Source organism: Rhinopithecus bieti, unplaced genomic scaffold (assembly GCF_001698545.2).
Source record: "Rhinopithecus bieti isolate Rb0 unplaced genomic scaffold, ASM169854v2 scaffold_2735, whole genome shotgun sequence".
NCBI lineage: Eukaryota > Metazoa > Chordata > Mammalia > Primates > Cercopithecidae > Rhinopithecus > Rhinopithecus bieti.
In genome coordinates, this window is record NW_016804150.1 from 1,038,529 (window position 1) to 1,065,662 (window position 27,134).

The window sequence follows — 27,134 nt, forward strand, 5'->3', positions numbered from 1 at the left end:
AAAAAAAAAAAAAAAAAAAAAGGGAAAATATTCTGAGAATGGAGTTTTGTGGGAGGTTCCTTATCTCTTCTTCTTCTGTGGGTGCTGCCAGGCTGGTCTTCACATCAACAGTGGCTCAGGGCTTCTAGTTCTCAAGGATCCTATGGAGTTGGAGAGAAAAAGGGTGGTATAGGGCAAGTTAAAAACACCACAATGTTCACTCTTCCTACAGAAATTTACTTTTATTGAATAAACATTCTTTAAACTGTTGCCAGCCTTTGGTTAATTTCCAAAGTTTTAAAAAGTTAATGCTGACCATTTTTGCCAGTGTTCTTGCTTGTTTGATGGATGGAAGGGTAGATTTTTTTGGAGGTTCTTATTCTGACATTTCAGAAGTGCTTCCCAAATATCTCATTTTAAAATATATATAATATATGCAGCATACAGCAACAGAAAGGGCAACAGTTTGTGCCTTCTTATGTAGGCAGGTGTAGCTCAGGGCTAGAACATTAAATATAACCTGATAAAAACTACCAATGTGGATAGTCCCTTGGGCAGCCAATCCATACGGGTCTGCAGCAACCTCAATTCTTGCCTCCTCAGAAGAAATAATTTGACCGAGGGTACATAAGGCAGAGTGAGAAACTGAGGCAAATTTTAGAGTAGGAGTGAAAGTTTCTTAAAACAGTTTAGGGCAGGAATGAAAGTAAGTAAAGCATACTTGGAAGAGGGCCAAGCAGGCAAGTTGAGAGAGTCAAGTCTGTGGCTTGACTTTTGACTTGGTGTTTTATAAGTTGGCATGTGTCCAGTCTCCTTTCCCTTGATTTTTTCCTTGGGATAGGCTGTCCACATGTGCCCTGGCCTGCCAGTACTTAGGAGAGGCTGCATGCGCAATGTGTTCGCTGGAACTGTGCACATGCTCACTCAAGCTGTTCTTCCCTTACCAGTCAAGTGTTCCTAGAAGGTCACATACCGGTTAAACTTTGCCATTTTGCCCCAGAGTGTACATGCTTGAGCCCACTTCTCCAGACTCCTGAGATGTGATCTGGAAGCTGGTAACCACAGATTTCAGATGTTTTCTATGAGGAGGCTACCTTTCCCTGATGCTAACTGTGACCAATTATTATTTTAGAGACACAGTTTATCAACTGCCTGACTGTCACCTGACAGTCCCCTGACATTGCTGGTGGGAGAGGGTGGCCCTCTCCTCCCCTACTCGTGTCTTCCTGACTACCTACTCTAACAGTATCACTTTATTATAATAATAAAAATGAAATAATATATTTCAGAAGCAGCCAAAAATTGTATTTATTTTATTCTGTATAAGAAGTCAGAACAGGTTGGGCACAGTGGCTAACACCTGTAATACCAGCACTTTGAGAGGCCAAGGCAGGGGTATCACCTGAGGTCAGGAGTTCGACACCAGCCTGACCAACATAGAGAAACCCCACCTCTACTGAAAATACAAAATTAGCTGGGTGTGGTGGCTCATGCCTGTAATGCCAGCTACTCAGGAGGCTGAGGCAAGAGAATCACTTGAACCCTGGAGGCAGAGATTGTGGTAAGCCGAGATCGCACCATTGGACTCCAGCCTGGGCACCAAGAGTGAAACTCTGTCTAAAAAAAAAAAAAAAAAAAAAAAAAAAAAAAAAAAAAAAAAAGTCAGAACAATGAATAATTTCAAAAAATATTGTCAGTTTAAGCAGAAAGTAAAGACTTTGGACTTTCTTATAGGAAAGCTGAATGGTGGGTGCTGAGTGGTGGGTCTCGCATATCCTGAGAATTCACTTGTATAAATCACATAACTTTTTGCAAAATACATATTTATGTTCTTAAATCAAAATACATGTTTATAATCTTAAATCATAATAAAAATCAATCCGTTAATTAGTACAGGCTATACCATCTCCTCCTTTCAAACAAGTGCAGAATTTGTTTCTTTGTATTTATATATCCATGGGGCACTTGTTTGTCAGCTAATTGAAAAGAGATTATGTTCTTTCATGTTAGCTGTGAGGTATTGGGTTAAAAAGAAAGGAAATGAGAAGTATAGACTAAAATGGAAAGGCTTCTGATGTACACTAGGTGTCTTGGAGTGGTAATAAGCACACCATAGAGGTGGGAAGTTAGATACAGAAGCTGGTGAAACTAGTCAAGAGGATTCAGAAGTCAAAAACATTATTTTTCCAGACCTCAATACTGTCTTATTTGCCCACACATTAGAGGCTCTGTGAAATCATAATATGACTAGGCTTTGATGTTGATGATCCCGAGATGGATGACGGCAGCACCTGGGGCTTCCCAAGTGGCCTTGCTCAGGGATCATGAAGACAAGTAGGAGACAGGGCAGGAGTGGAAGAGGAGAGCAACCAACACATGATGACAGAAAAGAGATTTGCAGAACTCACAGACATTAATAAGTAGAAATTTTTGGGTGGAAACTGTGGCCCTGCTTTAAATAGGTGGACATTGTTAAGACCATAAACTGGTGGCCTACATTTAAATTGCATTTTCCTTTTATCCTTTTGACCTTCTTTTAGGTGGTCCACTCCTCCGTCCAACCTTCTAGTTTCCTTAGCACATACTTGGTGATCTGCCTTCACGAGAATGATAAACTAACACCTCAGTGAATAGATTACATTGAATTGACTTCAAGACACATTGGGGCATGTACTGCAAATAGACAACTCTTACAAATCTAGATACCTGAATTGCTTCTGCCCAAGTACTCTTGAAGTTCAATTTGTCTGTCAGAAGTGATTTACTATTTATATTTCCAAATAGATATGTGTTTCTGAAAGGTCTGTTTACTGTTCTGTCAAGGAAACATACTGTTAAATGAGTGAATTGTTGATCTAAGCCACTGACCCACAGGATTCCTTGAAATGTTCTAGCCATTACCCGGCCAGCATCTACTGATTTAGTCGAACATGTTATTCCTTCACAAAAAGCTAGGTTACTATATTCATCTTCTATCCTTAAAAATTTCTGCATGGAATAGAACAACTTAAAGCTTTTCCCTGGGACAACAGTTATCTGTTACATTCAGCCCACAAAGAACCCTATGTGGTCTACTTTATTCTATGTTAACTCTAAACTGTTATGTCGAGCTTGTTTTTATCCTGCCTTGATTAACTGATGATACCAATGATTTCTGCTACAAATGCCCTTATAGGGAAGCTGATAACTCTTCATGCTCTCAATGTCAATTTACTCTTCTTAACTCATATGAACAGAGTGTCTGTATATTATAATGTCTGATATAACATTTTGAAAAGAAAGAGGCCATTAACTGATGGAACACTAGAAAATCGGCACAAAATCACAGAAACATATTTTGCATATTAATTAACACTTCAAGAACTATATGTACTCATTATTATATGTATGTTTGTATTCAAAATTATATATACATATGCATACACATATATACAAATACACGCATATACACATATGCACACTATATATACACATATTTATAGTATTTCCCAGTTTTCTTGTACTATATAGACTCTTCTGAAATAATGCCTTATGTGTATATCTTTACCACGAAGCTCCACTAACTTGATAGAGGGCAATAAGTAGGAGGCTTCTTATATTTCTTTGGTATTACATATCAGCTATATTGCATTCTTCCACTGGAAACTTTTGCTGTGACCACTGCTTCTCTTCTTTTTCTATAACATGTTTTTACTCGTAATAATCTAGAGAACATTAGAAAAAGAATTTAAACTGGATGATACACAGGTATTTCCCATATCCCTTTCAAGCCATAGATTTTACTAGTTACTAAATGAGAAGGAACTGGAAGTTAAGGTTGTAAATCATTTGGTGCTGGTTAAAACTTCTTCATGTTTAAGTTAACTAAGACAGTTTTATATGATGTTCTTCAGATAAAGCACTTTCAATAAATCTTTGCTGCTTTTAAAAAAAAATCTGAAGTTAAACAACTCCTTTGGGTATTCCTGAAGAAAAAAACATTTTAATTAGTTGAGTCTCGAAAGACTTTGGCATTGCAGATTCTGGTGCTCACTCAATGTGGGGATGAATAGGGATTACCATAAATAGAAATACTTTAAATTATTCTCTTTCCTATGATTATTTTAAAGATATTTTTCCCATGGTTCTATACAAAATTTTTTATACTGGAGCATTTTGAATACTATGTTTGATTAAGAACCATTTTGTTTAAGACCGCTCTCCATAGACTCCACTATATCCCCTTGAAAGTGGCAACAGCTCATATGTTTTCCAAGAAGTTTTTACACATGATGGCAGGTGATGAAGTACGATCATATATTCAGGTAGTGGGGTGAAAAAATTGGGATTTGCACTTGGATTCACTTAAGCGTTTTGACACTCAATACCTTCATCTTCAAAATAATGATGTTGTTTGTTTTCAGAGGAAGAAAAGAGATAATGTCTAAGAAAAAATAAATCTTCTAACACTGTACAGTGCTCCACAAATCCTAGTTTTTATTATTCATGACTATTGCAGATGATTGGCAAATTTATATAAAATGCCCTTGTCCCTAAAACATCGATACCAGAGAGGTTATTGTGGAGCAAAAGGAAGTTGCAGTGTTGTCTCGACTATCTCTGTGTCCAATCTAGTACTGTCATCTGCTCTCAGTAGCCAGAACCTTTCCAAGGTGGATGTGCTGATGCTTACCTCTTAGGGCAACAATCAGGGTTGAATGACTTATCCTCATCCTTTTGCTACAATGTCTCTAGCTTATTTTCCCTTTTTCCATGGATGAGTAACAAGAAATAAAGGTCAGAAATTAGAAAACTCTGAAAGCTAGCCACTTGCAATGGCACATAATTGTATCACCGATCGCATGTGGATCTCATAGTTTATGATCAAAAATGAAGTTCATTTATTTGAGCTAGCTGTTTATTTCTTCTTTTCAGGAAGCATTGAGAGGCTTTCTAGGATGTGCCAGTGTGTGTGTGTGTGTGTGTGTGTGTGTGTGCGCGCGCGCGCAGAACGATAAATCAACTTATTTCTGAAAAAAAGGTGAATTATGAGAAAGTGCCTTCATTAACTTTTCTTATTGCTTTATTTGTTTCGAGAAATACAATGGTCTGAAAACAAGTTTTTTGTAATAGCATTGGCATTAAAAACAATTTCCAAGACTCTATGATCATGTGCAGATTTACATAATAACAAACTCTACTAAAAGTGTTGTAAATTAAATAGATGTTCAAATTAACAATTGAGACGCCCATGGGCTAACTTAAACAAACACATATCTCTTAATATCCAGCTGAGAAGCCAGAATAAGATATTAGAGAAATTGTCACAATGCTGGGATTTTATCCTGACTGTGCAATATTTTAGTTCCTCCACCTGAAGACTTTGTGGGGAAAGGGCATATTAGAATCCTTAAGTCAGGTAACATAGTCTGACAGACCCTGTCACACACTATCACAGGTGCTGATACTGGCTTTTGATCTTCCTTATACCATCCTTCTTTTATTTGCCTACTTTCCTCTTCTTTTCTCTCAATTGCTTCACTTGATTTCCCATGGTAACTCACCTTCCCAGAAAGAAGGGGAAAAAAGAAGTTTACAGACACCAAGTGAGTACATTTTTCAAATATTTAAATAAGTTTTGCTATAGGCGATTCAATATGATTGCTCATTAGAAAAAGCGAATCTTCTAAACTTTAATATTTTACAAATTGGAAACTAGATTGTATCACAGGATGAAATAAAATGATTGGCTACGATTAGAAATCCATTGTCCTATTGACTTGAAAAGCATTTTTATGTCAACGTTTATCATTTTTATTATGGTGAACAAGTGATTTAACCTCATGAAGTCTCAATGTTCTCATCTGGACAATGAGTACGGTATCAGGCACCTCACACGATTATTATGAAGATAACATGATATTATAAATTGAAAGGTGCTTAAATGGGTTCTTGGCTCACAGATCACAATATATGTACATAGGTGTTTTAGTTATTGTTGTACTTCAAAACCATAGTATCTGAAGTCAGAGAATATGCATTTTTATTATTTCACTAAGTTTGGTGACTAGATATTCTTATAAAATCTTTCTGTTTTATCTAGATCTTTAATTTCTCTAATTTGAAAACACAAATAATAATTACACTGATAACATCAGAAATATATCAGTCAGCATATCATTAAACTATAGTAATGAAATACCCCCAAATTTCAATGGCTTAAGACAATAAAATATTATTTCCTACTCATGTAACATGTCCATTACAGGCCAGCAGCAAACTCTGCTTCAAGTCATTGCCAACTTTCTTTTGGGACCCAAGATGATAGAGAGGTCACTACCAGAGATACTACTGTTCACCAAGGTGAAAAGACGGAAAAACATGGGAAGGCACACGCTAACTCATAAAATACCTACCTGAAAGTGATTCACATCATTTTATTATTACATTTCATAGAACAAAGTAAGGCATATGGCTGCACTTAACTTTAAATGGGCAGGAATGAACAGTTTATCATGTACCTGGACAGAAGAAGCCCAAACACCAGTATCTGGCTCCAAAATCTACAAAAGTATATATTTGAATTAAAAAAAAAATTATAGTAAAAGCGTTTTATAAATTGAAAAATATACATAGTGCATATTATTATTACAGTTTAGAAAAAATAAATTTCCTATTTTATGTTTATTTTGTATGTATTTTTAAACCAGCATTCTGTAACACTACTTGAGATATATTAATTGAGATTTACTTGAAATAATAATATTTTACTTTGTAAGAAAGTAAATATTTTAGCATTAATTAAGCAATTGGATGGAAACAGAACTCATGGTTGATTTCAAACGAGCTTCCTCAGATGAAGTCCTCTACAGTACTTTGGTTCCTGTATAGGAATAAGAAAGCCCTTCTGAATACTGTGCAAGAGCTTGATGCACTTTTGAGTTCCTTCTTGATTAGAATCTGTGAATCTCTGATAATTGCCTTAGAAAATGAGTACCAAATAAAATGTATGTATGCTAACATTATATGTTGCAGAAATATTATGAAGCTGAAAGAAGGTAATATTAGTGTAAGTGAATATGATGTTCCATACTGCTTGGGAAGTTATTTCATGGTCAGCTTAGTTCTCCTGACACTCCTCATTCTCTGCTGCCTCTTTTCATACCCTCTGTTTTCCAATAACCTATCAGCTTTTCCCTAATTGTCATACAAGTAGACTAATCTGTGCTCTCTTTATTGGTTGGTGCTCCAGGCCTCATATATTTATGCAATAATACTTGTTACGACTTTTTTTGTGTGAGCTGTGATTAACATACATGGCTATCCTCAGGTAACAAATACTTAATAAACTCACCATTTAATGACTTTTTTTTTCAATAAACTAGTCATTTTACTAAAAATCAGATAAAAGTCTTTTATGCCTATGCAGTTTTACATGCTCTGTATATTTTAATGTTTATAAATGATGCATTTTAAAAAAAATTTATTTCCAAAGCCACAGATTCAAATAGCATTTTAGTAAACATGCTTTAGCACACATATAGCAAATATGTTTTAATATAAAAGACCCTAACATATTAGTTAATGATAATTAGTAAAGCAAGCATAAGTAAAGCTGCGTATAATCTTGACTTTCTACCTGAACAGATTGAATCTACCACTTGTCTCTCTGACACCCTAAAAAAAAAAGTTCAGTTTTTTAACTTTGATTTTAAATGGACAGCAACTGTTCTCCCTAGGGAAATATTCTCAGCAGAAAATCCCAGAGTCCTATAGTCAATAATAAAGAAAAAAAAAATGTGACAAATGGGAAAAAGATCTTCTGAATAAATACATAGGTCACGAACAAAATGATATACTTAGAAACATTTTTATGATATCTGTACATCCTCTTTTCAAGACTGAATTTATCAGAGAAATGTCCAGCAATGTGCGACTTTGTGTGATACTATGGCATTCAAAAGCATACAAATTTTTTGAGTGAGGTTGTAAATGATATAAAATATCTCCTTTTAAATCTGAGCTTATACAGTTATATCAACTGCAGAGTTGTAGCACACATTGAAGTAACTATAAACAATAATGTTTTCAACTAATAATATCTGGAATTGTTTTTTTTTTTTTTTTTTATTTTAATAGGTAAGTTCAGATCACCCCATAACCAGAGTGTAATGAAATTGTCAACATTTTCTTCATTTCTTCTTTTCCTGACAAATGGTGTGAACATATCACCTTTTTCTCTTAATGGAAAACCTAACTGGAATACATCAAAATGCTATTAGGTTTTTCATTTTCTTCTACAATGCAATGCTGGGGAATGCGTGCAGCCTTCATCTGCGCACCACTGTGGAATATTCCTTGTCCCTGATAAAATGACTGCACAGGAAAATCAAGCAGAATTGTTCTCTGACTTGTATTGCTTCTCCTTTGTTACAGTCTCTCCAAGAATGTGTGCAGGGGGATTATCTGTGCTGTAGGAATACACATGGGTTATGTTAACCAAATGTGTTTAAAATTTTACCCAAGTAATTTTAATGTGCAAACAAGTTTAATGAAAAAGTCTTTATGTCCAACACTACTTATGCATATGCTGTATTTTGGAATGAAAGGAAGTGCAGCAACACAGACAGCTTGCCATGCGTTTCAAAAGACACTTATTGCAATATTATGTAGGAAGAGGGAAAAATAAAATCAAGTGCCCTTACCCCATGGGAAATATCTGTAGACTATTCATTGTTTAATTTATTCGGTCTTGAACTAAACCAATAATAGGATATAAAATAAATCCAAGTGAGTATACATGAGGCATAGGCATAGAAGTCAATATAGAAAAAGAATATTCCATCCATAAAATGTTACCTATGGATTATAACTATTAAAATAGAAAGTATCATTTATTCTGTAATGACAATTTAAGAAGAAGAAAACATTAAGTGGCGTTTTTGTTGACCTCATCAGCAATTTGATTTCCTTGCTATAAAATAAAAACAAGAATACTTAAAATGAAGTGTATGTATATTTTCTCTATGACATAAAATTTCTAAAGAAGTAGTTATTTGCCAGAAACATGGTTTTTTTATTAAGTCACACAAATTACAAACGGTCATTTTTTAGAAAGGAAGTCCAGTATGACATAAGTAATGTGATAATTGAAGAAACCATATAATTATAGCAAAAAATAGTTTAAAGCTATTTTGAACAGCCTTTGGATTCAGCAAAATAAAAATTTCTCCTTGCTTACTCGTATCAGTCAGCTTTAAATTGTCAATGAATTAAGAAACGATTGAATCTTTTTTTCCAGGTGTGTTATTCCTAACAATCCTTCAGCGATTCTTCTAGCAATGTCTGAATGGTGGTATCTTGATTCGCTCTGAATGACAGGTCCAGAGAAGCATTTCTCCTAATGCTTAGAAAGAGCAATAAATATTTTCTTGGAGCTCTTGTTATGATTTATTTTTAAAATCTTAACTAGAGTTATGGGAAAGACTTCATAGTGAAACATTTTTGTTTTATTTCACCTCAACTGAAACATATCAGCTATGGAGTGAAACTCATTTCAGGTACAAAAATGATGCTACAATATTCAATAACCGAACTTCCTAGAATAAATGGCTATTAAGAACACAGAATATAGTCTATTCCATCCCCAAATAATTTCCTGCTAAATGTGGGATGGACACTGTAAGGCCAGGAAAAACATATTTATGCCTCCCCCCTTCCTCTTTTATGTGTCTGAATAATTTAAAGGCCAAAATCAAATGTTATGCATCACATTTTCCTAAGGGAAGAAACTTACCCTAAATTGAAAATCAGAATTTAATATTTTCCTGATAAATATATACTGCCTCCATTAGAGCAATTTGGGGGCTACTCAGTTACTGTCTTCAAATTTGCTTTGTTTAAGGTACAATAGTGACTGTAGAGAAATTTGCACTTTTTATTCAGGCTCATCAGTGTAGTGTAGCTGTAATCTCAGATGGAATATTTTCAAACAAAGAAAGACTAAAATGCACCTAGAAAATCAAATATTGAGGTCATTAGCTATCACCATTTGGTTTTGCTGTAATAACATTCCAGTTGCATACATGGCAATTTACATCGCATTACCCATTATGCCCTGTGCTGCAATTTGGCTTTTGGAGGTTACTGTACCTTGATTTACTCTGTTAGAAGAGAGCATTTTCTAAGCATCGAAGCCATGCTGTTTCAGGGCCCACTCTACTCTGTACTTGCAGATTCTGTGAAAACAACGTGCAGTGACATATTGAACTGGAAATCTTGAAATTTTTACCATAAAAAATCTTTAGGAAAAAATCTCACAATCTTTTATTTAAAGCAAATCAAAGAAAGGTAAATTGGAAACTGACAACTATAAGTTTCATCTTTTCATGCGTTTTGCAGCTATGACAGATTTCTCTGGCTTCCATTATTTGTGTGGCATGTATTTGTTTTATTTTTAATTATAGATGTGAAGTAGCTGCCTCACTGATTCATTTACTTCAACATTAGCTGCTCACGGTAGATGCTCAATCCACTAGATATCTGTCACAATTTTGGATTGGATACCCATTATCGAGATTGATAGCAGTTATCAAACCTCAAAATACGTGTGTGTTCTCTTTTAAATATTAGCTGTCAGAGTGTGATAAGTTGTGTTGGGTTGTATAGAGCAGGGTTGAACATATGACATAAGGAGGCTTAGTTTTAAAGACGAACACACTTTATAGCTGAAATCCATGACAAAAGAGAAAGGCAGGCAGAATGTCAACATGTGCAGAAGACAAACACCAGGGTTCAGTAACCATTCCAGATAAAGGAAAACAATTTGACCTTCCTACTTTTGTCTTACAAAATGATTTGTTTAACTTTTAACTTTAGAAGTATAACAGGGAGAAAGAGCATAAAATAGCTCTTGTGCAATGGAGAATATGGTCTTTACTGTAAATTCTCGGGGAGGTGGCTCTGCCAAAGAATTATGAAATTCTTGAAATATGTATTATGTGTAAAGTCATATTTTATGAAAATGTGAAAATCTTTCCATTTTAAGAGTTAATTTAAATCAGTATGGATCACTTTGGGCACTCATTTTTAAAAGGGCCTTAGTTTGAATATTCTGTTTTGTGCATATGTAATATCTTAATATTAAACACTACCTATCGGCTTAGAGGAAGTACATATTGGCACACCAAACTACAGCATATTGATTTTGTCTTGACAACTTTATTTTCTTCTATCTGAAAATGGTCTCTAAAATTTTGCTTACATATTTTCTGGAGAAATTTGCACATTAATGCTATCTAATTGGCTACTATATAGTCTTTATGATATCCTGGCAGAAGAGACTGCTCTAATAAGGAAACTCTCGTACAATGTTGCCTCTTTAATGGGTACTTTTAAAGTATGTAATTCTCCCTTTGTCCACAATTTTTTGTAAATACTCTCTTCTTCTGACAGAAGGCTATTGATAATTTTATTACCATTATGTTTTATATCTTTAAAACTTCTTAGTAAAGAGCTCACTTTTAGCCAAGTAAATGTAGTCTTTTAATTAAGTGAAAAACTTGAAAAGGAAGCCTATTGCAGAGAGGCTCAATTGTTTCCTGCAACCTTTATGAAAAGGGCAGGGTGTTAAAACAAACCTCCCACTTTTATTTTCAAAGGAGAAAAAAAAAATCAGTGCTAAAGATAATCTCTCCATTAGTATTGTTAATAGTGTTCAGCTTTCTTGATGTGCTTTAGAAGCAGACGGACTTGTCATGAGCATCACATTTGCAAGCACTGTCACAGCTTCTGAAGGCTCTGGAGAAAGGACAGAAGTGTGTTAACAGTAACTGCAAGTGGCCTTTGGGGAACAATAAGCTTACCTTAGACTGTGCCTAGCTTTTCAAAAAACAAGTTGCTATATTATACTCCATACTCACGTTAGTGCTCATATAATGCTTGACCCAGCCTCATTTTTTGAAGTACCGTTTCCATTTCTAAACTCCTTTCTCATCCCCTTTGGATCATCTAATTTGAGTATTATAGCACCTACCCTCAGAACAGTGATTGCAGCATGCGTGTCCAATGGTTTCTTGTACAAGGGCTTAGCTACTCAGATTGGTAGATATATGTTTTCCATTTTCTCCAAAATATTTGACATTTTAGTTCTGATAAGCCTCCTAGCACTCAGGTGTCATAAATAATTATCTAAGAAAACCCATGGTATTAAGCTAATAGATTTAGATGATCCCAAGATTTTTGGAACAATTGTGCCCTGAAACTCTTGAAGCATATTGAAAACACTCGACAAGAACAATGTCAAGCTCATACAGAATCTTGTCTAAACTCAACTTAATTTTTGTTTCTTTTTTCTGTTTTATCACTAATCTGCTCTATGTTGCTGGTGTCATTAAATAAAGCACCTTGTCACGGTAGTTTCTTTATGCAGGCTGGCCAAGGGAATGGGCAAAGTTTACATGGCTGTATTTTGTTCCAATAGAGCAGTGGCTGCAGCACAATCAGTCTGAATAAGTAATCAGCTAGGATATTGTTTCAAGATTTGTATTTTCCTTAGGTCAAGTAAGTCCCTAACTGACATACTTTTATAGAATTAGGCAAAGCCTAACTGAGTTTGGCATCTAATCTGTTTTAGCCAGTAGTTCATTTTATCCATTGTCTATATCTATTGGGAGTCCAAGCTGCCCATCATATAAACAATGTGTGCTCTGCTTCTTTGTAGAAATGGTACAGATTTTGTTTCAAAGGTGAAATACAAAATAAAATATGTCATATATTCACATGAGATAAATATGCCATGAGAAATGTTCATATAAAATAAATAAACTGCAGGAAAATCTCTCAGAAAGAAAAGTATTCAAAACCAAGATACACACACACACACACACACACACACAATGCTACACATATAACATATATCACCAATTGCAAAAAAAGTCCGTTGTATTTTAGGGTGTGTTGGAAAGCACTTTTAAATTTTTTCTTTTTTTTATTTGCAGAAATATACAATAATCACGAGGAACATGATTTGCCCTATAAGATTTTTAAACTCATAGGATAGAAAAGGTCATTTTATAATGGGGCTTCACTGAGCACGTGTCTATTTAGATACCCAGGTAGAGCTCTCACAGCAATGTATGCCAGCCAATCGACTGTGAATACTTAACTCAAAAATGGGATTAGGGCATTGTAGTCAGGAAATATTATAGAAGACATTACAGGATATGGAAATATAAAAAGTGTCAATCCAATATACTAATCGTTAAAATGTGCTACATAGAAAAATCATAATAGAAACTTCTAAAGACAATGTGTATAGATTGCTATTATTTTGTATGTTTGAATGCGTCAAGTAAATTCTCAAAAGGTTTTGTAATTATTTTAAACTTTGAAGAAAATGTACTCAAATTATTATAACTTGTATTTACAATACTATATATCCACCCATACATATATATACACAAACATGTATATGTGTATGTGTATGTTATGGGTGTGTATATATGTACACTGATATGTACATTCATATACAAATCACTTTAAGGAGTTTTTCCTTCTCTTATTTTTTCAAAGATATTTAAAATAAAAATAATAAGAAATGACAACAAAGTCATTTCTAGCTATGAATAAAAGGAGCATAAAATAAATAAAATGGCACTGGGGCATTAGAAAGTACTGTGACTTTTTAGCCTCAAAGAAATCCAGAGTTGTAATAAGGTTTCATCTGTTGTTATTTTTCTCCCACTAAGCAGACCTCTCCAACTCTCAGCTCTGATGCTCAGGGAAAGTAAAGCACAGCAGTTGAATTTCACCCACTCACACTCTACCTGACTTGTGGATAAAGATAACAGTTGTGGTCCCTGTTGCTTTCAGTTCTTTCCTTGAGATGACTTAATTCATCACAAACAGGGTAAGCAATAAAAAGTAAGGGTGAAGCCTGTGCTTTAGTATGAACATAAACTGTGTCTTATATATATTCAAATTCATGTCTAGTTGGAAGAAATATTCATGACTAATATTAAACTAAGCCCAGAATTAAGCAAAATGCAACAGACATATATTGAAGTGAGCATTTTATTATGTGACATGTCAGTCAGATTAAAGAAAAGGGTGCATGACACCGACAGGATATTGCATGTATATCAAGCAATCTATTTATATGTGACAGGGAAGGTTTGATTTCTGGAAAGAATGACAACCCAATGAAATAACAGCTCGCCTTCAAAATTACTACAGTATAAATGTACATCTTTTAAGATGGAATTTTAAATTGCAATTAACAAAATGTAGATAAATATGCTTAGGAATGAATAGTGACATAGAGGAAGAAAGAGGATGGAGAAATCTGTGTAAATGCAAAGGTTTTCAAACCACTATTGCCAGCATCCAGAAGAGGATGCTGGTGGATGATTGCATGCCTCTTAACAATGTAACAGCAAAAAATTTTAAACAAGTTATTATTTGTTACCCAAGCAGAAGGGTATGGGTGTGGGCCGGAGTTAGATTGCCACTTGGGAAAAAGTAGAATATAAAATACAAACTCTGCTATGAGTAATAGCTATTAGGGAAATGATTCTGCTTATGAAAATCAGTGCTATGATCTTTATATCGGCACTTTTTAGAACAAATCTATAGATTTTACTCTATAAGAAGTCTGCTTTTGTTCCTCTCATTCCTTTCCTCCCTTCCCTCATTTACCAAAGGATAAGGAATGGAAGAAGATCAACCATAGCACTAAAACCTCATAATTACTATGTGTCTTTGATGGAAGTGCCCTGTGCTAGAGGGATAGGCATGGAGTTGGGGCGAAGGGGGGAGAGAGAGAGAGAGAGAGAGAGAGAGAGAGAGAGAGAGAGAGAGAGACTAAAGCTGAAACCACTAACTTTATTACTAGCAAAGATAAATTGCAGTGAAACAGAAGTTATTTGAGTTCACAATCATTACGCTTGGATGCTCTTACCAGGTACTGGGATAAGAAGAAAGAACAATCAGTGGTCAATTGACTTTACTTTTCTTAAATTATAATTTGTATGACTTTTACATGTTCCTAGGATTAGCTGAGCAAACCACTGAGAGACCACCTGACGAGCAGTCTATAAAGTATGTTAAATGAGAAAAGCAGAGGTTGGGTGTGATGCTTGTCAAGATGGGTTCTCTTAGCAGCAGCAGCGGGAAGAGCTATGGCTGAAGCTCCTCTCTTGTATTTCCAGCGGCTTAGGCAATATCCAAGTGGTGCATGTGGGGGAGCTACAGGACTGATGCAATCAGAGCTGGCTTGTTCATCAATAAAGGCAAACTGTATTTTCTCATAACCTTTCCTTCTTTGTTCAAAAGGGACTTCCATTTTAAACTGTAATCTGTGACTTTTGAAACGGACATTAAGGAATCTTGCCGACAAATACTTCAGGCTGATTTTCTTTTTCTCTCCTTCTTGCTGTTTTTAAAAAAGTCGTCATGACAGGATTATGAGCAGGTGAAAGATATCAAATATCTAGTAGACAATTAAGCTCCCACTACCCCAAGATTTCTGATGGGGTTAAGTTTTTTAGGAAATGTTATACAGAGTTGCACACTAACGTTACTGGTCAGTGGACACTGGCCACACTGATTCTAAGATAATGCCATTTCCACAATACATAGACTAAAATTTGTTTTGAATATTTTCTACTTTCTATTTTAATTTAGATTTTACTTGGTTACCTATAACCACTGAATGTATCACTAATGCCATCTTAATATTGAACGGACTTTTAACAGTGTAAAAACAATAACAAAAAATTATGACCTAGAAATGATAAAACTCTAATAAACAAAGCATGGCAAAATAAATTATTTTTATACCTAAGCAGTCATTGTACCATAGTCTTGACAATACCAAGGCAGAAAAATTGAACAACGTTTGATTGGTGATATGCAACTTAGTCTCTGTCTCTCTCTCTCTCTCTCTCCCCCTCTTTTCTCTCAAGTCCCTTCCTTGAGAGTGGCATTTTTTGGCTGCATTATTGGTGATATTCAGCACATTGGCTAAATATTAGAGAAAAGTCTCATTTCCCAGGAGAGAGAGCAAATTTTGACCCCTTTTGATACACTTTCACAATTAAAAATATATCTTTTGTGGACACCTCTTATTTAAGAGACTCAAATAATCCTAACATCTTTGGGAAATTACTGAAAACCTTGATCTTTAAATTATTTATGGAAAGTATTGAGGTAAGGGAGAAGAAATAAACAACAGTATTCTTTAGGGCTTAGTTATGAATTGGGTCTTGACATTTTCTTTTGGGTTTGCTTACAATTTTCAATGTCATGTGCCATGGACAAAGTTTCACCACATCTGGCATGTATACCTTCCAAATGGAAAGCAGGAGGTGGTTAGTCATCTGGCAAAGCAATTTTAGTATACTGCACCTACTATTAATCTCAGGGTAAAGCTTCTCTGAGTAACAGAAAGTGGTTGCTTTTTCTTTGTTTCTTTCTATCACATTAAAAGGTACAGAATACTTAGAGATGAAAGATTATTCTGATTGCCTATTTAACAATGTGTATGTGTATGTATGTGTAATATATATGCCTTACATTATATGCCATAAATATATATAACTATTATTCATCATTTTACAAGTGAAAGCTAAATATATATCCAAAAATATTGATTACAAAAAAGTATCAGGGTAGTTTATGTTTTAATAACTTAGTAGTTTGGGAAAGCAAGCAGATGCTTATGAACACTGTGAGATCAAATTTTTAATATGTTTTTTTTGTTTATAGTGATGATATTTTTATCAATTTCATTATATGTACTATGGAGGTAGGAAAATTTAAGCTTTTCCTGAGCTGTGGCCCTTTGTCCTCTGGATATATTAAAGTCTGTCTTCTATAAAAGCTGTTACTGTTACAGTTCTGCTTCTATGCCTCTCCAGACGTAGAGGCTTTGCTTAGACACCATCTTCTATCTAATAAGAAATGAATGCACCGAGTGGGGTGGGAAATGGTAAATGATTGAATGTTTTGCTTCAGAAGCAACACCAAAAATTCTTACTTAACCAAAGTACATTCTGTTGGTTAAATAATGTGAGTACATAGAGTCATGAGAAAATATTGTTATTTAATAATTAATATAAAGAGAAGAAAGGTATTTTGTTGACATGGTAACTTAGTCTCTCTCTTTCTCTCTGTCTCTGTCTCTCTCTCCTCTGATTCACAACTAGAAAGAAATATGAAAACTCAGCAAGATGTTTTCTCACATGCTCTAATAAGGTTTGTTTAAAATTTATTTTCTTCACTGACTATACTATTTGCCTCACGAGTTGTACTGCTATGAACTGTGTTGTGTTTGAAATTATTTTGGAAACATGCAGACAATGAATGACTAGTCTAAGACTTACAGAGAATACTGGAAAAATGTTCATGTTCACCACTGAATAATTAAAACTTAGCTCAATTCTTGATTTATAGACAGTACTTCATAAACTGCTTAATAAATGAATCATTGAATGAGTAACTGAATAAATAGGTGAACAAGAAATTGGAAAAAATAAAAGTAAAAATTTGACATGAATTCATAATAAATGCTGAATGATATTAAAAATTACTACAGGCATAATTCATTTTATTGTGCTTTGCTATATTGTGCTCTACAGATACTGAGTTTTTTACAAATTGAAGGTTTGTGGCAATCCTGCATTAAGCAAGTGTATTGGCACTATTTTTCTATGTGCTCAGTTTGTGTTTCTCTGTCACATTGTGGTAATTATAGCAGTACTTCACACTCTATTATTATTATTATATCTGTTATGGTGATTTGTGATCAGTGATTTCATGTCACTAATACAGAAGGGAAGTGCTGGGAAGGGAAGAGCATGGTTTCTTGAAATGATACGGAAGGGGGGAAGGGAAGTGCTGGGTGGAAGAGGGCGTGGTCCCTGGCTAGGGCTCCATCCCTACGGACCTGGGCAAGGACAGGCATTTTCTGCCCAAATGTTGCATTTTCCAAGACCACCCTGGCCTTTTGCACCCTTAACTTATGCTTATAAAACCCCAGAGACCCTAGCAGGCAGCCACAGGTGGCCAGATGTTGAGAGAATCCCATCAGCAGAAGAAGACTCAAGTGGTCGGTTGTTGAAAGGACCTGGAGAGGGGCACACCAAGAGCACACTGACAGGCACCAGCAGGCTGGCAGGCCATCAACCAGTAGAATGAGGTGGAGTTTTGTCCAGGGCAGTCGGAGGAGAGACTTGGCCACCGATTGGCCCAACTCCAAGGGAAGACCATCTCCCTTCTGGCTCCCCCATCGGCTGAGAGCTACTTGCACTCAATAAAACCTTTCACTCTTTCTCCAAACCCACGTGTGATCCAATTCTTCCAGTACACCAAAGCAAGAAACCCTGGGATACAGAAATCCCTCTGTCCTTGTGATAAGAAAGGAAGTCTAATTGAACTGGTTAACAGAAGCCACCTATAGACAGAAGATGTAGCTAAGATCACTGGCGAAGGTGGTGGCTACACTAAACAATAGAGTTTTAGTGTAGATGAAACAGTCTTATATTGGAAGAAGGTGTCATCCAGGACTTTCCTAACTAGAGAAAAGAAGTCAAGGTCTGGCTTCAAGGGTACAAAAGAAAACCTGACTCTCTTGCTAGCAATGAATGCAACCAAAACCCTAGGTCAATTAAGAATTATGCTCAATCTCAAAGTTGGGAATGGTGGTGCGTGCCTATAATCCCAGCTACTCATAAGGCTGAGGCAGGAGGATGGCTTGAGCTCATGAGTTTAAGAACAGCCTGGGCAACATAGTGAGTAACTCTGTAAAATAAATAAATAAATAAGTAGGAATTATGTTCCGTCTCTGCTGTCTGTGCTGTATACATGGGACAACAAAGTCTGGATGAAACAACATCTGTTACAGACTGGTTCAAACCTATTGTTGAGAATTACTTCTCAGGAAAAAAAAGAGTCCTTTTAAAACATCACTGGTCATTAACAATGCACCTGGCCACCCAAGAACTCTGATGGAGATGTACAAAGAGATAAATGCTGTTACCAGGTCAGCTAACACAACTTCCATTCTAAAGCCCAAGGAGTAATTTTGAATTTCTAGTCTTATTATTTAAGAAATATATTTTGTAAGTCTGCAGTTGCCATAGATAGTGATTCCTCTGATGGATCTGGGGAAGTCAAACAAAAACCTTCTGTAAAGCATTCACCTTTCTACATGCCAGTAATAACATTTTTGATTCATAAGCCGAAGTCAAAATAACATTAACAGGAGCTTGGAAGAAGTTGATTTCCACCTCACGGATGACTTTGAAGTGTTCAAGACTCCAGTGGAGGAAGTAACTGCACGTGTGATAGAAAGAGAAAGAGATCTAGAATTAGAAGTGGTGCCTGGAGATTGGACTACATTGCTAAAATCTCATGATAAAACTTTAATAGATGAGGATTTGCTTCTTATAGATAAGCAAAATAGTAATTTCTTGAGATAAAATCTCTTCCTGGTGAAAATGCTGCAAACTTTGTCAAAATGACCACAAAGGATTTAGAATATTCCATAAACTTAGTTGATAAATCACTGATAGAGTGAGGATTAACTTTAACTCTGAAAGAAGTTCTGCTTTTGGCAAAATGCTATCAAAACAGCATCCCGAGGTATGGAATAATCTTTCATGAAGTAAAGGATCAATTAATTTGGCAAACTTCATTGTTGTCTTACTTTAAGGAACTTCCACAGTCACCCCAGCTTTCAGCAACCACCACCATGATCGGTCATCAAGCACCAATATCAAGGCAAGACCCTCCACCACCAAAATACTTCTGACTCACTGTAAGCTCTGATGATTGTTAACATTCTTTACCTGTAAAGTATTTTTAAACTTAGATGTATCCATTTTTAAACATAATTTTATTTAACACTTAATAGACTACAGTATACATATAACTTTTATATGCACCGAGAAAACAATAAATTTGTGTGACTTGCTTTATTTTGACTGTCACTTTATTGAGGTGATCTACAACTGAGCCTGCAATATCTTTGAGGTATGCCTGTATTATTATTAGAAACATAAAGCTTATAATCTGACCGTATAAATAGTTTAACTGAAAGAATTGTTAGGTGTCTACTTTAAACTCCAAAGTATATAATGTTGAGTACAAACAAGAGCGTTCCCCAAAAGTTTTCATCAAGTTTCATTAATTGATGCTCTCCCACAGGCACCCCATGCTTGAGTGTGGTAATGGTGTATTGTTAACTAACATTCCTGCTTTTGAACCTACATTTCTTTCTATGTCTAATTCCTTTTCCAAAGCTGAATGACTCCTTCTTGCTTTTTTAACACTCAATTGATGCATTGTTTCTTTGTTGGCATTTTTCTTACTCTGCTGAGCCCATGAGAGCTGGTTCACAATTCTGTTAGATAATATCTTAAATCCCACAAGACTCGGTGTATACACTTCTGTTATCATATTTTTAGGATGATATTGCAATTGTGGATTCCATTCTGCATCCCTTGCATAAGCCTTTGTTTTACCCATTTATTTAATGAAACCTGATAAAAATGTGCACTCACTACATGTTTGGTGAATAAATCTATAAATTCAGACAGGAACATGTGGATAACAGATATAAAATAGTCCTAACCATATGATTATAAGTTTACTTATTTGGGATGAAAGATAACAAGTATGTTAGAAAATGAGCATTGAAAACAAATAAGAATAGGCACTAATAATTCTATTGGATAAAAGCAGACACATAAAAACCAAAGTATAGAATTTACCATGAAGATTTGACTTTGAGGCATTTAGCAAATTCATATAAGCAATAAATTTTTGAAACTTAAAACCTTTTGAGCTAGTATCCTATATAAGTTGCATGTGTTAACATTTACTAATGGCATTCCCTTTCTAAAAACTCTTGCAGAGTTAATAAATCTTATTGTTGTATTTGTTTTCAGAAAAGATGAGCCCTACAATTTATAACTGTTCAAATTAATTAAAAAGTTGTCTATTATCTAGTGTGTAATAGACTTCTAAATGTTTCTAAACACTTAGAAGCATGGCTTATTAGTTATAAAGTTTGATGTATATGTGGTACACCTTAAAAATTACGTGATTCATATCTTTTTCTTGAATTAGATTTTTTTCCAGGAGGTCTATTGTAATGTAAGTATATGATGTTAATATTTCCCCAGAAAATTTAAACTTAACACTAATTTATCTTGCTATTTCTCTATTTTATAATGGTGATGCAGTGGCCTATAGCACATATAATAATATCATATTCTAAATAAATTATATCGTTTAAATGTTCAGTGTTCATTGCTAAAAAATAACTTTCTTTGCTTCCCTAATCCTTTTGACTTGACCTTTTATTATTCTATTAGTATTTTAACCTCATTTTCTTTCTGTTTGCATCTGTTTTATTATCACTTCCCACTGCTGTTTTCAGCCCCTATAAGTCATTTTATTTTATTTTAGCTATTATTTAAAGCAGTATATGTTTCTAGTTTGACTGATTATCATTATTGTTATAAATTATACAATTACCTGCATTTCTGTCACTGTCTATGCTTTGGCTCTATTTCCATTTTAAGTGCTTCCTTGATGTTTCCTTTGTTTTCTGGATTCTATTTGTTTAATGTTTGCCTTTTGTACGGTATTAGAATGTAAAGATCTAATTAGTAGCTTTACCAACTTGCAATTATTTTTAAATATACTCAGAAACATACTAAGATTCCAAAGTATCTAAAAGCAATAACAAAACAAAGCAAAAGGAAACGGCCTGGTTCCATCCCAATGTGTAATACTGTGAACTTTTATGGACTGTTCTCCTATCATCATATTTTGAGAAAGATTGCAGCTCTTTGGACTCTCCACATTAAACTTGTATCTGTTTAAATGTCCACTTGCCATATGGGCAGTTTGACTCTCTTTCCTGCACATTGTTCTGTCTTAGTTTGTCCAAACAACCAGAGGCACAAATTCCAGCCAGAAAAACTGTCTGTGGCTGGATAAGTTGGCTCTGGTTTACATCATTCTGCAGCTGCCATTCTTTTACTTCTCCTTTCTGTCATGAAGTGTTGCTGATGAGCGTTAAGATGGTTCTCTGTAATAATTGTAATGGTCTCTACAATCAAGACCACTGCTGCTGCTACTTGTCTATGAGGTTGCAAATATCTGTCTGCAATGAAGTAAGCGCTTTTTGAAAGATGTCATCTATGGAGACTACTCTATGCTCTCAGTACAGTTGTCCCAGGACACCATGTGAATAGAACAGGGTGAGTTACTTCATACTGAAAACGAACCTTTTCTTTCTCCTACTAAAGCATTAATTGCATGTTTGGTTATTGTTTCTCACACTTTTGTTCTAATTTATTTTTACGTATTGCTTAGTATTTATAGTTGAGTCTCTGTTCTCTCCATATCTACTAGATCTTTTTTTTAAAAAAAATCTGTGTCTTTTCGTGATACCAAATAGAAACTGTCTAAACTTTCCTTCTGCTATCCATAGTAAGGAAAATTCGGAGAAATCCACTTCCTCAGAGTCTCATAGAAAGGGATGTATTTGGTTTATGCTGCAGAATTTTTGCCTAGATATGTCCTTTTACTCCTGTATATTCATGCATAAAGAAGGGGGTTATTCAGAATTGTTGTAAACATCCTACATTGCTCATAGTAACCATTTAGCTATTGGCAGATTTTTTTTTCTCAAAATGACACTATATGGACAGGTAAATATGCATGGTCCTTAGCCAGTATTACCTACAACCTTTTCTCATCTGAGGTGGCATATTCTTTTTCTCAAGCAGTCTTGTATAGGTTAGCATATTTGGTGAAATATATACCCCCTTTTTTTCAGATTATGTGATTTAAGATTGTTTTTATTCAAATACAATATTTTAAGGATTGTTTTTGCATTTTATTTTATCCATCACACACTTGCTGTATAAATTACACATCCTTCGACAATGTAGAATTTTGATAGCTATATACTCTAAAACAATGTATAAAGATAATATCTGATTGACAAGAAGAAAGGAAGAGGAAGGCATTACTCAAGCTGTTTCTGTAATTTTAATATGCATCCTTATGAATGTAGACAATTTTATACTAAAATATTCTACAATATGGATAAACCAATATTAGTGGAAGCAATCTAAAACTACCCTATATATTAACTGTCACCCTTCGATCTTTCAGGTACATTTGGTTGTGTTTTTTCAAACAGCTCTACTAATATTTTTTATTCAAACTTAAGTTCTGGGATATATGTGTAGAACGTACAGGTTTGTTACATAGTTATACACATGCCATGGTGGTTTGCTGCACCTATTAACCCATCATCTACATTAGATATTTCTCCTAATGCTATCCATCCCCTATACCCCCCACCCCCTGGCAGGCCCTGGTGTGTGATGTTCCCTCCCTGTGTCCATATGTTCTCATTGTTCAACTCCCACTTATGAGTGAAAATATGTGGTGTTCGGTTTTCTGTTCCTGTGTTAGTTTGTTGAGGATGATGGTTTCCAGCTTCATCCGTGTCCCTGCAAAGGACATGAACTCATTTTTTATGGCTGCATGGTATTCCATGGTGTATATGGGCCTTAGAGGAAGTCATCCCCTATTTGCTGTATCTTCAATGTGTAGTCTGATTGATTTTTTTTTGCTTTACTTAATATATTTTTAGGATTTTTAATAAGAAATTGGGATAGGAGTTATATGAAATTGTGTGCTAAATTCAACAAGAACTTGGAAGTTACCTAAAAACATTGTAAACATTATTATTAAAATTTCAAACAAAATAAAATAACAAATCCTACACTACTATTAACCAGATTCTAGTATTATTAAGATTTGCAAATCTTCATCTATTCTCTCTCTCTTTTTCTGAGCTATTTTAAACAAATTCTAGATTTCATGTTATTTTACTTTTGCAGACTTAGTGTATATCTTTAAAATACAAAAAAAATATTTCTTATATCATACGAATGCTGCAATTTCCACTTAGCATAATTTAAAATAAATGTTATAAACTAATATCCAGTCCATATTAATATTTATGATTCTATATTTGTAGTTGATTAGTTCAAACCATGTAACCACACCAATTTTAAAAAATAATTATAATTTTAAAATGCTTTATAAAAATCAAATCATGATTCAAACAAAGTTCATCCATAACATTGATGTTATGGTTTTCTTAAAGTAAAACAGGTCCTGTTCCTCAAATGTTTTCCCTATAGCATTCTTTTCTGATTAATTTATTGCAATAACTGTGTTCCATACCTTGAAAAAACCATCCATGTTATGTTTTAACTGTGGTTTCATAATAGTGTCATTTAGCTACTTTCCTTTACCTCTTGTATTTCTTACAAAGTTAACTCTCAAGTCTTGACTAGGTTCAGGTTTACTTATTATTATCATTATCATTATTACTATTTGGCTGGGACCAAAAATGCTTTGTATGTGGTGTTATATATTTTGCATTTCTGTCCCTCAGGAGACAAGTAATATCTGGTGTTTCTGTCTGAGTGATGCTAAACCCAATCAGTTGATGAATGTAGTAACAATATGATGCCTCCATTGAAAATTTCTTACTTTTCCCTTCATTAAGCTATTGTTTCTTAACTTCAAACCCACCTCTCTCTACTCAGTTTTGTGGTGCTGGGGCAGAAATTTTGGCAACCACACTTGTCTTTTGTCATTTAGCTTTTTTTCAAGTTCTTTTAATAAGGGGGTCTAGAGCAGGAGAGAAAAGGGAAAATCCCTTGACTATTTCTTGTTTGCTTGTTGTATCTTTTTGTTATCTTCCCAGAAATGGTCCCTTGCCATGGAAACAGAAGTTGATTCCAGAAGCAACTAGCCCCTCTATCCAGCTTTATTTTTCTTTATCTTTTATTTTTGAGACTCTCAGGTCCAACTTTATTGTGTCTTCTCTAAGACAGCAGTACCAGGTGGGCTGCGTCCTTACTCCAGAAATTTGAGTTTTAATTTCCTAAGAGCCCTTCTCCAAACTTCTGAGGTATTAGTAACCATTCGGCAGTGCCTTCTCCATAGAGTCTGGGTACCACTTCCAAGCTCCCTGATTCTAAAACCCCTAACCCTTTCTTTTCATTGCCCTTTTATCTGACACTTGCGGTAACTGTTTCTGTGCTACTTCAATGCCTCTTCTTCATCTCCTTTCTCCCATACCTTTTTAACCAATTTATCTTACTGTTTTATTGGATTCACTAACTAGAAACTTTCTGTTTACTAACTACAATCTTCCTGATACAGTTACTTGATAAAATAAATAGTCCTAGAAAACATCCTTAATGACAGAAGACTGACTTGCTTTTGTCGTTTTCATGTCCCTAGCTTTGAATCTGGTACCAAGCTCCTTTTCAATGAAAAGAGTCATAATACTAATTGATGGCCTTGTGAATAACCAACTTATAAGGTTTGGTTGATTGTGGTGAAGTGCTTAATGAAGCAGTCCCTTGCAGGAACAAGTAGCCTTTACACAGTAATTATAAGTACCAGGACTGTTAATGTGGCAGCTGCTTCTACCCGTATTAGAGAGCTTACACAAATGAAAGAACAAGCGTGAGCTTATCTTTAGCACAGTCATGGTCAGAAAACTAGAGAGTTAGCCAGGCATGGTGGCATGCACTTAGAGTCCTAACAACTTGCGAAGCTGAGACAGGAGGATCTCTTAAGCCCAGGGCTTCAAGGCTGCAGTGAGCTATGATCACGCCACTGCACTATAGCCTGGGCAACAGAACAACAATTTGTCTTAAAAATGAAATGAAATAAAATAACGAATTTTAAAATACCTTTAAAAAAGACAATTACAGAGTTCCTTCTGTGTCTCTAAGATAATTTACTAATTATTTTAGTCACGAGGTTATAAAATTTAGTTGTATACTTTCCTAATTATAAATTGAAATCATGGCCTTACTAAGTCTCTCAAGTGAGAATTAGGGCATTGGTTGGGAAGGAGCTGTAACCTGAGAGCCAGAATTGGGCTATCTGAATAAACTCAAATGAGGCTGAAGCCTTAACCCCTTGAGCCATTCTGAACATCCCTTGCTAGTGGAATGAGTACGACATTCTGTGTGTGCAGAGAACATTAATCTTTTGCCTGAAAATCCTTTAATGAACACACCTGGGTCAATGGTCTTGCAAGAGCATGTGTACTTGTAGCCACCTCAAACACCTCTCCTGGCCTCTAGACCTATAACTGTAGTCGCACATCAGTATATTTCAGGGAGACAATACCAAGTTTGGTGAAGGAGAAGTAGCTTCAGGAAGAAATGGACACCAAGGAACTGTGTTGTCTCACTAAATGATTATCAGCAGAAGCCCAATTGATAAATGTATGAGTAAAATCTATGGCTTTTAGACTAAGAAGAAAAATACAACGGAACAAAATCATGAGTATTAGGTTACTCATTAGGGGTGTGCATTTGTGCATTAGTTTGTACAACTGGAAGTAACTATAATGCTTTGCTTGATTGACTGAAACTTGTACAAAAGTGGCCTATATTTAGTGAAGTTAAGTGTCAGAACTACCCTGAAGTAATGCAAAGAGAGAATTTTAAAGACTTTGAGAGATATTGATATGGGTATGTATTTATAGTATATGAACATCATGTTTTTACACATTACCTATCATGTATCTCAAGAAGACACTCCCTTTACTAAGGCTTTTGAGGGATACATTAATGAGGGGATCACCAGTATTCTTGAAAGTCTTTCGGTTTTACTTTTTGTTTTGTTTTTTTAGATTGGGGATGGCAGGGGAAAATACCACCTGATTCTATTATGATAATGGAATTGCAAATAAACAGAGGGTAAGTGACAACACAACTACAAGAGAGACTTACCATATTGGATACAAAAATAAATGCTCAGATATTTGCTTTGAATTGATTTTAGAATAATTGTGTTTTGTTAATTAAATGAGAGGATAAGACAGTCAGTTAGAAAGTAGAATTTAGGGGAGCAAGATGGCCGAATAGGAACAGCTCCAGTCTCCAACTCCCAGCGCGAGCGACACAGAAGACCGGTGATTTCTGCATTTTCAACTGAGGTACTGGGGTCATCTCACTAGGGAGTGCCGGACAATCGGTGCTGGTCAGCTGCTGCAGCCTGACCAGCGAGAGCTGAAGCAGGGCGAGGCATCGCCTCACCTGGAA